The 10,165-nt window shown below is 34.7% G+C and overlaps 1 protein-coding gene across 4 annotated transcripts in view; it reads left to right on the top strand.

The window, feature by feature from the left end:
- The window catches only part of LOC130449337 (uncharacterized protein CG43867), a 297,480-nt gene that overhangs the window by 190,218 nt on the left and 97,097 nt on the right, over positions 1–10,165 (top strand). The window lies entirely within an intron of this gene.

The following is a 10,165-nucleotide window of genomic DNA, read 5'->3' as shown; positions in this document are numbered from 1 at the left end:
AACCCTTCGGGAATCGAACCTAGTCAATATAAGAACTAATTGCATCAGGCAATGGAACGCACACACGTTCGAGTACGAAACATGCTAGTAAGAAATCGGCGACTGCATGATTGCAGAGGAATTAAGCATTCGGGTAAGAAGAAGATCTGTTCTCAATTTGTGCCACACATGCTTACAGACGAATAGAAAACAAAGATATTTCATTACCATGTGTGATCGTGATCCATCCATTATGTAAATCATCGTCACAGGGGATGAGACCTGGTGCTAGCAGTTCGGTACGAAATCCAAGCGGCAATCGAAAGAGCAGTGTTGCCGTTTTAATACAATCATGGATGGATCCGGTGTTCCGGTGGTTGCTGGGTCTGATATCTCAACAGCAGCATGTGCTAAGCGCACCCGTTCGTAGAGATACACCAAGAAAAACCACCTAGCAGAAAGCCTCGTGATTTACAAGCCAAAACTTTCCGGTAATCGAACGTAGTCAGTGTAAGCGCTGGTGTCACTGGGCAATGGAACATCAAGTTCTGTTTAAAAATGGTACTAAAATCGGCTACGGACACATTTGTGGCACACATGCTGTCAGACGAATAGAAAACAAAGAGATTTAATTACCATATGGGATCATCGTCACAGGGGATGAGACCTGGTGCTAGGCATTTCGATACGCAATCGAAGGCACGGTGTAGCTTCAAATCGTATCGAAAAGATTCGATCGAATGAAGCTACGTAATAAGAAAAGATGTTTTTCACACACCGACTAGAATGTAATACAATAAGTTTAAAAGTACATTGAATAGTTTTCAAAAACATGACTGCTCTAATATCACGATTCTGTTATATTTAACGGCATTAAATAGCTTTTGAAATATAAATTTTCTCCACATCCTTTCTACTGCTTTCAGAAAAGCTCAGATATAAATAAACTTGACCAACAGTCCTGCGACAAAGAAAAAATAACTTAAGGTCACCACTTTACTTTAATGCACCATAAAATCCCTTCTTCCATCCAGTGGTAGCCGATTATAAACATAAATTCCGGTTGAATGGATATAAATCTCTCAAACTTTTGGAAAAAAAGATTTTTGTCGTTTTGACTAATTTTTAAATAAAGTTGAGGACATTGATGTTGGGATGAAAAATATCCAAGATACAAACAAGGAATGTTTTTATTAAAAATTTATTTTCGCTGTATATAGTGATCTTTCTTTGAAGTTTGTTTATCTTGTTTGTTTAATAATCACAATCACAAAAACAATTTGATGCTATTATTTACTGAATTCCTTCTATAAAATTTCAGGATTGAATTCAACTCAATTTATCCTCGAAATAAATGAAGTTTTTTTTTTTTAATATGCTTATACGCTGAATCTATGTGTTATTTAAAAGTAAACTACTAGAAAACACAATATATATGTTACAAAATAGTTTTTTTACCTCAAAATTATTATAAACTGGTTATGTTTTATTATTTATCAACTGTCTTAACTCAAAACTTCTCGTAAATAAATGTGAAAATCCTACTAGATCCAAATTTGCAGTCGATAACGGAATAATACAACAGGTATCAAGATTCAATTACCTAGGAGTCAATATATCTAGTGAAAGAAACCTGACAGAGGAGGTACGAAAACAAGAGATGAAAGCGATGAAAACGTGTGTGAGACCTATCCTCACATATGCCTCAAAGACCAGAGCCGAGACATCAACAACAAAAAGAATAATGAGAACCACAGAGATGATGCGAACCATCAAGTTAGTAACCCTCGGGTACCGAATAAGGAGTGATGATATACGAGAAGAATTGGGCGTACAGGATGTGGTAAGATGGGTCAGGGCACGACAAAGATTCTGGAGGGAATGCCAGAAGACAGACAAAGTGGGCTAAAACGTAAAGACTGAACACACGCGGACCTGCAGGCAGACAGCAAAAGAGATGGTACGAGAGGTGGAGCTCATCTTCTCAGGAAGATCCAGGAAGAGGGCCGAACGTACAAGATACAGGAATAAGAAGAGGATCACGTAGAAAGAATGCCAGAAGACAGATAAGGCTAAAACTCAGAGACCTAACACAGGCAGACCTGCAGGCAGACAACCAAAGAGATGGTACGAGAGGTGGAGCTCATCTTCTTAGGAAGATCCAGAAAGAGGGCCGAACGTACAAGATACAGGAATAAGAAGAGGATGACGTAGAAAGAATGTCAGAAGACAGATAAGGCTAAAACTCAGAGACCTAACACAGGCACACTTGCAGGCAGACAACCAAAGAGATGGTACGATAGGTGGAGCTCATCTTCTTAGGAAGATCCAGAAAGAGGGCCGAACGTACAAGATACAGGAATGAGAAGAGGATCGCGTAGAAAGAATGCCAGAAGACAGATAAGGCTAAAACTCAGAGACCTAACACAGGCACACTTGCAGGCAGACAGCAAAAGAGATGGTACGAGAGGTGGAGCTCATCTTCTCAGGAAGATCCAGGAAGAGGGCCGAACGTACAAGATACAGGAATAAGAAGAGGATGACGTAGAAAGAATGCCAGAAGACAGATAAGGCTAAAACTCAGAGACCTAACACAGGCACACTTGCAGGCAGACAACCAAAGAGATGGTACGAGAGGTGGAGCTCATCTTCTTAGGAAGATCCAGGAAGAGGGCCGAACGTACAAGATACAGGAATAAGAAGAGGATGACGTAGAAAGAATGCCAGAAGACAGATAAGGCTAAAACTCAGAGACCTAACACAGGCACACTTGCAGGCAGACAACCAAAGAGATGGTACGAGAGGTGGAGCTCATCTTCTTAGGAAGATCCAGAAAGAGGGCCGAACGTACAAGATACAGGAATAAGAAGAGGATCACGTAGAAAGAATGTCAGAAGACAGATAAGGCTAAAACTCAGAGACCTAACACAGGCAGACCTGCAGGCAGACAACCAAAGAGATAGTACGAGAGGTGGAGCTCATCTTCTTAGGAAGATCCAGAAAGAGGGCCGAACGTACAAGATACAGGAATAAGAAGAGGATCACGTAGAAAGAATGCCAGAAGACAGATAAGGCTAAAACTCAGAGACCTAGCACAGGCACACTTGCAGGCAGACAGCAAAAGAGATGGTACGAGAGGTGGAGCTCATCTTCTCAGGAAGATCCAGGAAGAGGGCCGAACGTACAAGATACAGGAATAAGAAGAGGATCGCGTAGAAAGAATGCCAGAAGACAGATAAGGCTAAAACTCAGAGACCTAACACAGGCAGACCTGCAGGCAGACAACCAAAGAGATAGTACGAGAGGTGGAGCTCATCTTCTCAGGAAGATCCAGAAAGAGGGCAGAACGTACAGGATTGAACAGGACCTGGTCCTATTAAAAGAGGAAGAAGAATAAGAAGAAAAATATTCGCATAATAGTTATCTCATTCGCGATTTTTAAATAAGAAATCTCTTCTAAAACTTCTGTATTGAATTTTGCAATGATGCCTGTAAAATTGATTCTACTGTCTATTTTTCTACAATCAACGTGTCGTGTTTACACTCGTGAGATATACAATTAATATACTTTCCTCTCCCACAAACTTATCACGAAATGTGTTGATTCTATTTATTAACTCTTTGTACAGCTTCGAGGAATGCTTGGGATCGTTGTTATACTGGAAAATAAATTTCCTGTAATAATTTTATAGCCTTCTATCTTCAAATACTTCCAATTTTTACCGGGTCGTCCTTCCTCCAAATTATCCCCAAACCAACACCGAGCCTCCTCTAAATTTTATATTTGACGTTTGACGAAGAGGTTTCTTCACTTAAACCCTTCCAAAAAATTATCAAAAGCAGATCCATAGGTTCTGATCTGAGATGCTAACGTTTTCTTGTACAAAGCTCCTGGTGGATGCATATTTTTTCACCGTGTAGTTCATGGTACGTCGAAGTAATGGTACGGATACTTTTGCCCAAACTAAGAAATCTTTCGATTAGTGTACCTCAAACTACAGGTCACCAAATACATTCAATAATCTTGGCGTTATTTTGAACTGCATTTTACAGTATCCATCCATCTATTTCTCATTTATTTTAAACAAAAAAACGCTATGATAAGATAAAATTAGGAGATATCATCAGAGGGAGTCTTAAGTCTTCTTGTAATGTTACTATGGTCGTCAAAAACCATGTTCTATCGACACAAAAAGGTTGTACTCTACAAAGAATCAATTTACAGTCTATTTTCTATCAGACACTTCAATTTTTAAATGTTGATTAACATTTACTACAACTTCTAATCATTGTATATTTTCTAAATAGTGAATAATTGTAGTGATGCCACTGGTATTGGTTCACAAAAAAATCTTGTCCATCATCAATCCTTGTCTCTATTATATTCTCGACAATTGTCCGTTGAATCTCTTTTAAAAGAAAACATCTTGACCGACGTGCGAAAAGCAAGAAAGTGGTGATTTCGAATTTAAACTGACACAATAGGAAATCAGCGCGGACATTTCCAGAATAAACACGATTACCGCTTCTTTCACTCCTGCGGTAAAAGCCGATGTTTCTAACAAAAAAACATGCCTAGTGTGAAGTTGAAACGTTAGCACCTTCTAGATTTACTCAAGAAAATATAGTGGATTCTACGTGAAGTGGCTATATCGTTTCAAAGGTTTGCTAAAACAAAAAAATTTCTGTTATGAAGTATTAAATTCGTCGGTGTTTGAAAAATGGTTTATAAAAATTTTGAATGAACTGGTTTTTCCTCTAAACTCTTAACTAACAAGGTCTGCAAAAAGTATCCAGTTCGATTCTTCCTTTCTTAATGGAAAATTATTAATATTGGCATTGGAAAATCACTGATCGTTTTCTTTAAACTTCAAACAGGGGTCGTTCGGCTCACGGTGGAACGCACCCGGCGAATACTTCTCGGTTTTATTAAATTATGATTTTTCGCAACAAAACCATCGATTTATATATAAAGTGAATTTATAGACCTCCTCAATCAAATATTCATTCTTTTTACGAGAACCTTCTAAATTTACTCCACGATCTACCTATTAAGAACAAAAAAGTTTGATGCCGTGATTATTGAATATAGATTGACCCATTCGAAAGTCTCTGGTAAAAGTCAACTCATCTAAATATGCACGTGATTTTACAACTCTAATTACTAAAACAATTCTAAAGTACATAGTTTTTGATTTTCTACCCCATGATGTGAATCACTCAGTAATTCAGGCTGACCATGAAGCAGTTTTCACGAATTTGTATTACCTTGTAAAGTAAAGTTTGTGAGGATTTTCTCTACACAAAAGCTCACCAAATTTCATAAACTGTTAAGCAAATGATTAGATTGATCTTTCTAAATATATTGACTCTAAATTTTCAAATTTCCTCAATGAAACTATAAGGAGCTTGAATACAGCTTTTCCTTTAGTTTGATCAAATAAAATTTCTATTCATTAGTGTTGTAAATCATCAACAGAGAGTTGTGAAATTTGTTTCGATGCAAAGAGAAAATTTTCATTGATAATTTGTAACAAAAAATTTTCCGGAAGCTTTAGCCCGATCTGCTAGCGATCGCAATTCAAGTAGTGGGATATACTAACAGTAATAATCCATAAAGGAGATTTACAAACAAACCCAGATACAGGTGAAGCTATATAAGATCCTAAAAATGGAAATGTGTCAGTTGAAGACGAAAATGTGAAGGTGAATAAACCAAATCGTTGGAATAGGTGCTTGGGGTATACGAAGAAAAATATTTGACACGTGGTTTCTTTAAATAACTAAAAGATCGTCAGGTTCCAAATTTTTTGTGAATCTATATGGTTTCTAGGCTTAATCAAACAGGAATCATTATTTTTTTTACATATTCCGAAGATATTACAAAAATTGCTTGAAATAATGATCGGATGGATTAGTTTTGACTGGTATTACCTGTATATAACGGAATGACATAAGGTATTATTGCGTGTTCTCTGGATATTTAATTAACTGTAGTTTCTATCACAATCTATTAATTCCCATTAATTCGGGCGGTGCACATAACCCGTGATAGTAAGGAATTTATCGGCTAGATTGGACATTATCATAATGGATATTTTTTTCCAGTTCCGTGTTCGGAATGAGAATATGGAAATTTTGAGGCGTTCTGATATATTCTACTAAAGGACTTACTTATAAAAAAAACGTATAAATGTCAACTAAATTTTATTTAATTGGCCATAAACGTGTTTAATTTGAACGATAGTATACAGTTTTTCTGCCCTGCAGGCTACCGCAAAAAAATGATTCCATGATTCCGCATTTAGTAGTTAAAGGTCTAATAGACCTAAGGGTCTTAGATAAAAAGACAATTTAATATTTTTCATATATGCTTTATAGTATACAAAATACTTTTTGTGACACATATTGAATGAATATTCATTTAGAAAATGAATGTATACAACACCATAAAGACATTTTAAAAAGTTTGGGTAAAATATATTTCCAATATAAATGAGTATAAAAGAGTAATTTCACAACATTCTCTCAACAAAAATATAAAATTTTTAATATTAAATTAAATTTTTTATTATTAAAAAAAATATAAAATTGATAAAATCTCTTCCACGAAATTTCTTAATCAGATTATTCTGTATATAAAGACTTCCATAGTTAGTCTACACTTCAACTTCTTTGTCTTGAGTAGAGTTTTCTCTTTTTAAATACATTTTTCCCAAAAAGAAAAAAAAATTAATAAAAATCCTTCTTATTTCGACATTTTAAGACCGCCCTGTATTATAAGACACTAATAATCAGTCTAAACTTCGATGTGGTCATCATAAATATAATTTTTCTCCAATTCCACAATATTTTCTTTAACAGAGGCGTAAAATTCCTCAAAGCACTTTTACGGAAATTCTAAATTCGACGTTCTAAGACCACCCTGTATTGCAAGTTACTAATAATCGGTCTAAGCTTCGATATGATTATCATTAGTATAATATTTCTCCATTTTCTATTTTATTTCTCTTCCACAATCCTTTTTCGAACAGAAGCATTGATTTTCTGAAAGCACTTTTACGGAAATTCTCAATTCGACTTTTTGATACCACCTTGTATTATAAGATACTCATGATCGGTTCGAAACGTCAATATGATTATCAGAAGTATAATTTTCTTTCAATTTCACAATATTTTTTCAAACAAAAGCATAGAATTCCTAAAATCACTTTTGAGAAAATTCTTAATTCGACATTTTGAGACCACCCTGTATTATAAGACACTAATGATCGCTTGTAAACTTCAATACTATTATCATAAGTATAATTTTTCTCTACTGCCACAATATTTTCTTTAACAGAAGCATAAATTTCCTCAAAGCACTTTTATGAAAATTCTCAATTCGACATTCTAAGACCACCCTGTATTGCAAGCTACTAATAATCTGTCTAAGCTTCGATATGATTATAATTAGTATAATATTTCTCCATTTTCTATTTTATTTCTCTTCCACAATCCTTTTTCGAACAGAAGCATTGATTTTCTGAAAGCACTTTTACGGAAATTCTCAATTCGACTTTTTGATACCACCTTGTATTATAAGATACTCATGATCGGTTCGAAACGTCAATATGATTATCAGAAGTATAATTTTCTTTCAATTTCACAATATTTTTTCAAACAAAAGCATAGAATTCCTAAAATCACTTTTGAGAACATTCTTAATTCGACATTTTGAGACCACCCTGTATTATAAGACACTAATGATCGCTTGTAAACTTCAATACTGTTATCATAAGTATAATTTTTCTCCAATTCCACAATATTTTCTTTAACAGAGGCGTAAAATTCCTCAAAGCACTTTTACGGAAATTCTAAATTCGACGTTCTAAGACCACCCTGTATTGCAAGTTACTAATAATCGGTCTAAGCTTCGATATGATTATCATTAGTATAATATTTCTCCATTTTCTATTTTATTTCTCTTCCACAATCATTTTTCGAACAGAAGCATAGATTTTATGAAAGCACTTTTACGGAAATTCTCAATTCAACATTAAACCACCCTGTATTATAAGATACTAAAAGCACTTTCACGAAAAGTGAACCTGATCGATTCTGTAAAGTGTATATATGCCAACGGTCCTGTACTTAAAGAAATCATAAAGAGATTAAGGGATTTTTGGTAGAAGGAGCCGAACTTAAGCTCATACGCACAGAAAAGCACTTTTGAAAAAAGTTTTTCCGAGAAAACGGCTTATCGAAAATAATAAACTGAACAGCTAAACAAACATCTAAGTGACTCCGGAAAAACGAGGCTATCATAAAAATTACATAGGGAGGAAAAGAAAGCAGTGCATAATATTTACATACACTGCTCAACCGTTGACGTGGAAAATCTGAATGAAACTTTTTCAAGAATAACCAAAATTCTGCATAACTTTGAAACATTTATTAAGAAAATAAAATTGGATAAAGAAAGGAAAGAATCGGCGTTAAGAAATATTTAAAGAAGCTTAAAAAATAGTCAAAATTATCGCAACTTCAGTTATTTCAACATAAATTAATTGCAGAGTTTTCTTTTTTGCGGGTATTTACCTATAGAAACCTATCGATGACTGTTTGCTGCATTGGAAAACTTATTGCCATCCGTTTTCAATAATTATGGATTATAGGAGAACAGCCAATGTATCTGGAGGCAGATCCAGAGCTGTGGACTTCAAAAGCACTACCACGCCGATTCTGAGACTTCTCGCAGCTTTAGCTTTTATTACTGTAAATGATTAGGTTAGGTTAGGTTCAATTGAGTTTGTATATTTGTCACAAGACTAATAGGAAAGAAAATCCAAGAAGTAGAGGATTTAAATATAGCTTACATAGATCTGAGAAAGGCTTTTGACACAATAGATAGACAAGAAATCTAAATACCAACAGCTAGAGGAAAATGTATGCGAAAAACTAAGGTACGAAAATTTATAAATATATGGAATAAAGAAGTCGAAAGAATGAACATGGATATCAACTGGAACAAAGGGAGAGTATAAAAGAAATAAAATGCAAAGAAGACATTGTATAAAGGAAGAAAATCATATTCAATTTTTTCATGAAATAAGCATATAATCGCTCGAATTGTTGTATAATATATACGAATATAGAGAAAATGAAGCAAACAAAAATCTCATGAACTTAGTTTGCAATTAATTCACAATGTCAATATTTATGCGCTTTATAGGACTGCATATATAGGAGTTTACGTAGAGTTGTTTCAAAGTTAGTTTACTGCAATGAAAATGTACACTCATAATGTTCAATAGAAAGCATATAATAGTACAGTCAAATCAGGGCTTTACCGTATAATCAAACAAAAGTTAAAATTCTGTGTAAACTTTCATTTTAATACTGCAAATAATGTTTCAAAACGTTCTTATATATTTAATGTGAAACTGTGAATTTAAATCGCAAAAGTTGTAGGGATTGAAATTTTCTACAAATATTTTTGTTCGCTCAACCGTTTTAGGGGTTTATAGGGCGAAGGTGTACGTGTTATAGCGCAAAATTCCAGTTCATGGGACGGTTTTTTAACTTTAAATTATCTAAATATTGTTAAATTAACTATCTAATACATTTTATTAACAAATACTACTCGAGCCGGCTATACCAAAGCAACAATTGTCAACAAGTAGCATGGAACAGTCTTCGGGAAAATCGCCAGTCGCACAAACCAGTTTATTGCGACTTAAGTAGCACTTGGGATATCATTTATATCAATGTAACTAAATTCAATCAGTACTAGTGGAAAATAAAGTTTTGGTTACTGTGCGTAAATTCAAGATCGTACCGTGAGATTGATGGCATTATTTCCACTCGCACACCGTCAATATAGCTGTCAAAAAGATTTGTTCGAATTGGATACCATTTGAGCAACTTGGTGCGGTCAATTCTGAATGATACACCAGCATTTGTTTGCCAGAAGTGTTGGAAACTAACTGCTGAGGACGAATCATTTTCGTTAACGTTTTTCTAAACCTGAAGAAGCAGTTGATGAGTTCAAATCACCTGTTTTGAGATACCTCAATCGGCTCAAACGCATGCATAGTGTATTGATCCTAAAACCATATCTTAATGCTTAAGTAACAACCCTCGTAGTGGTATTAACATTTAGCCATAGTTGTGGTAGCCAGTTTCAACTTCAAATATTTTCACT

This window comes from Diorhabda sublineata, chromosome 10, assembly GCF_026230105.1.
Source record: "Diorhabda sublineata isolate icDioSubl1.1 chromosome 10, icDioSubl1.1, whole genome shotgun sequence".
NCBI lineage: Eukaryota > Metazoa > Arthropoda > Insecta > Coleoptera > Chrysomelidae > Diorhabda > Diorhabda sublineata.
This window is presented reverse-complemented; position numbering and strand designations above follow the sequence as displayed.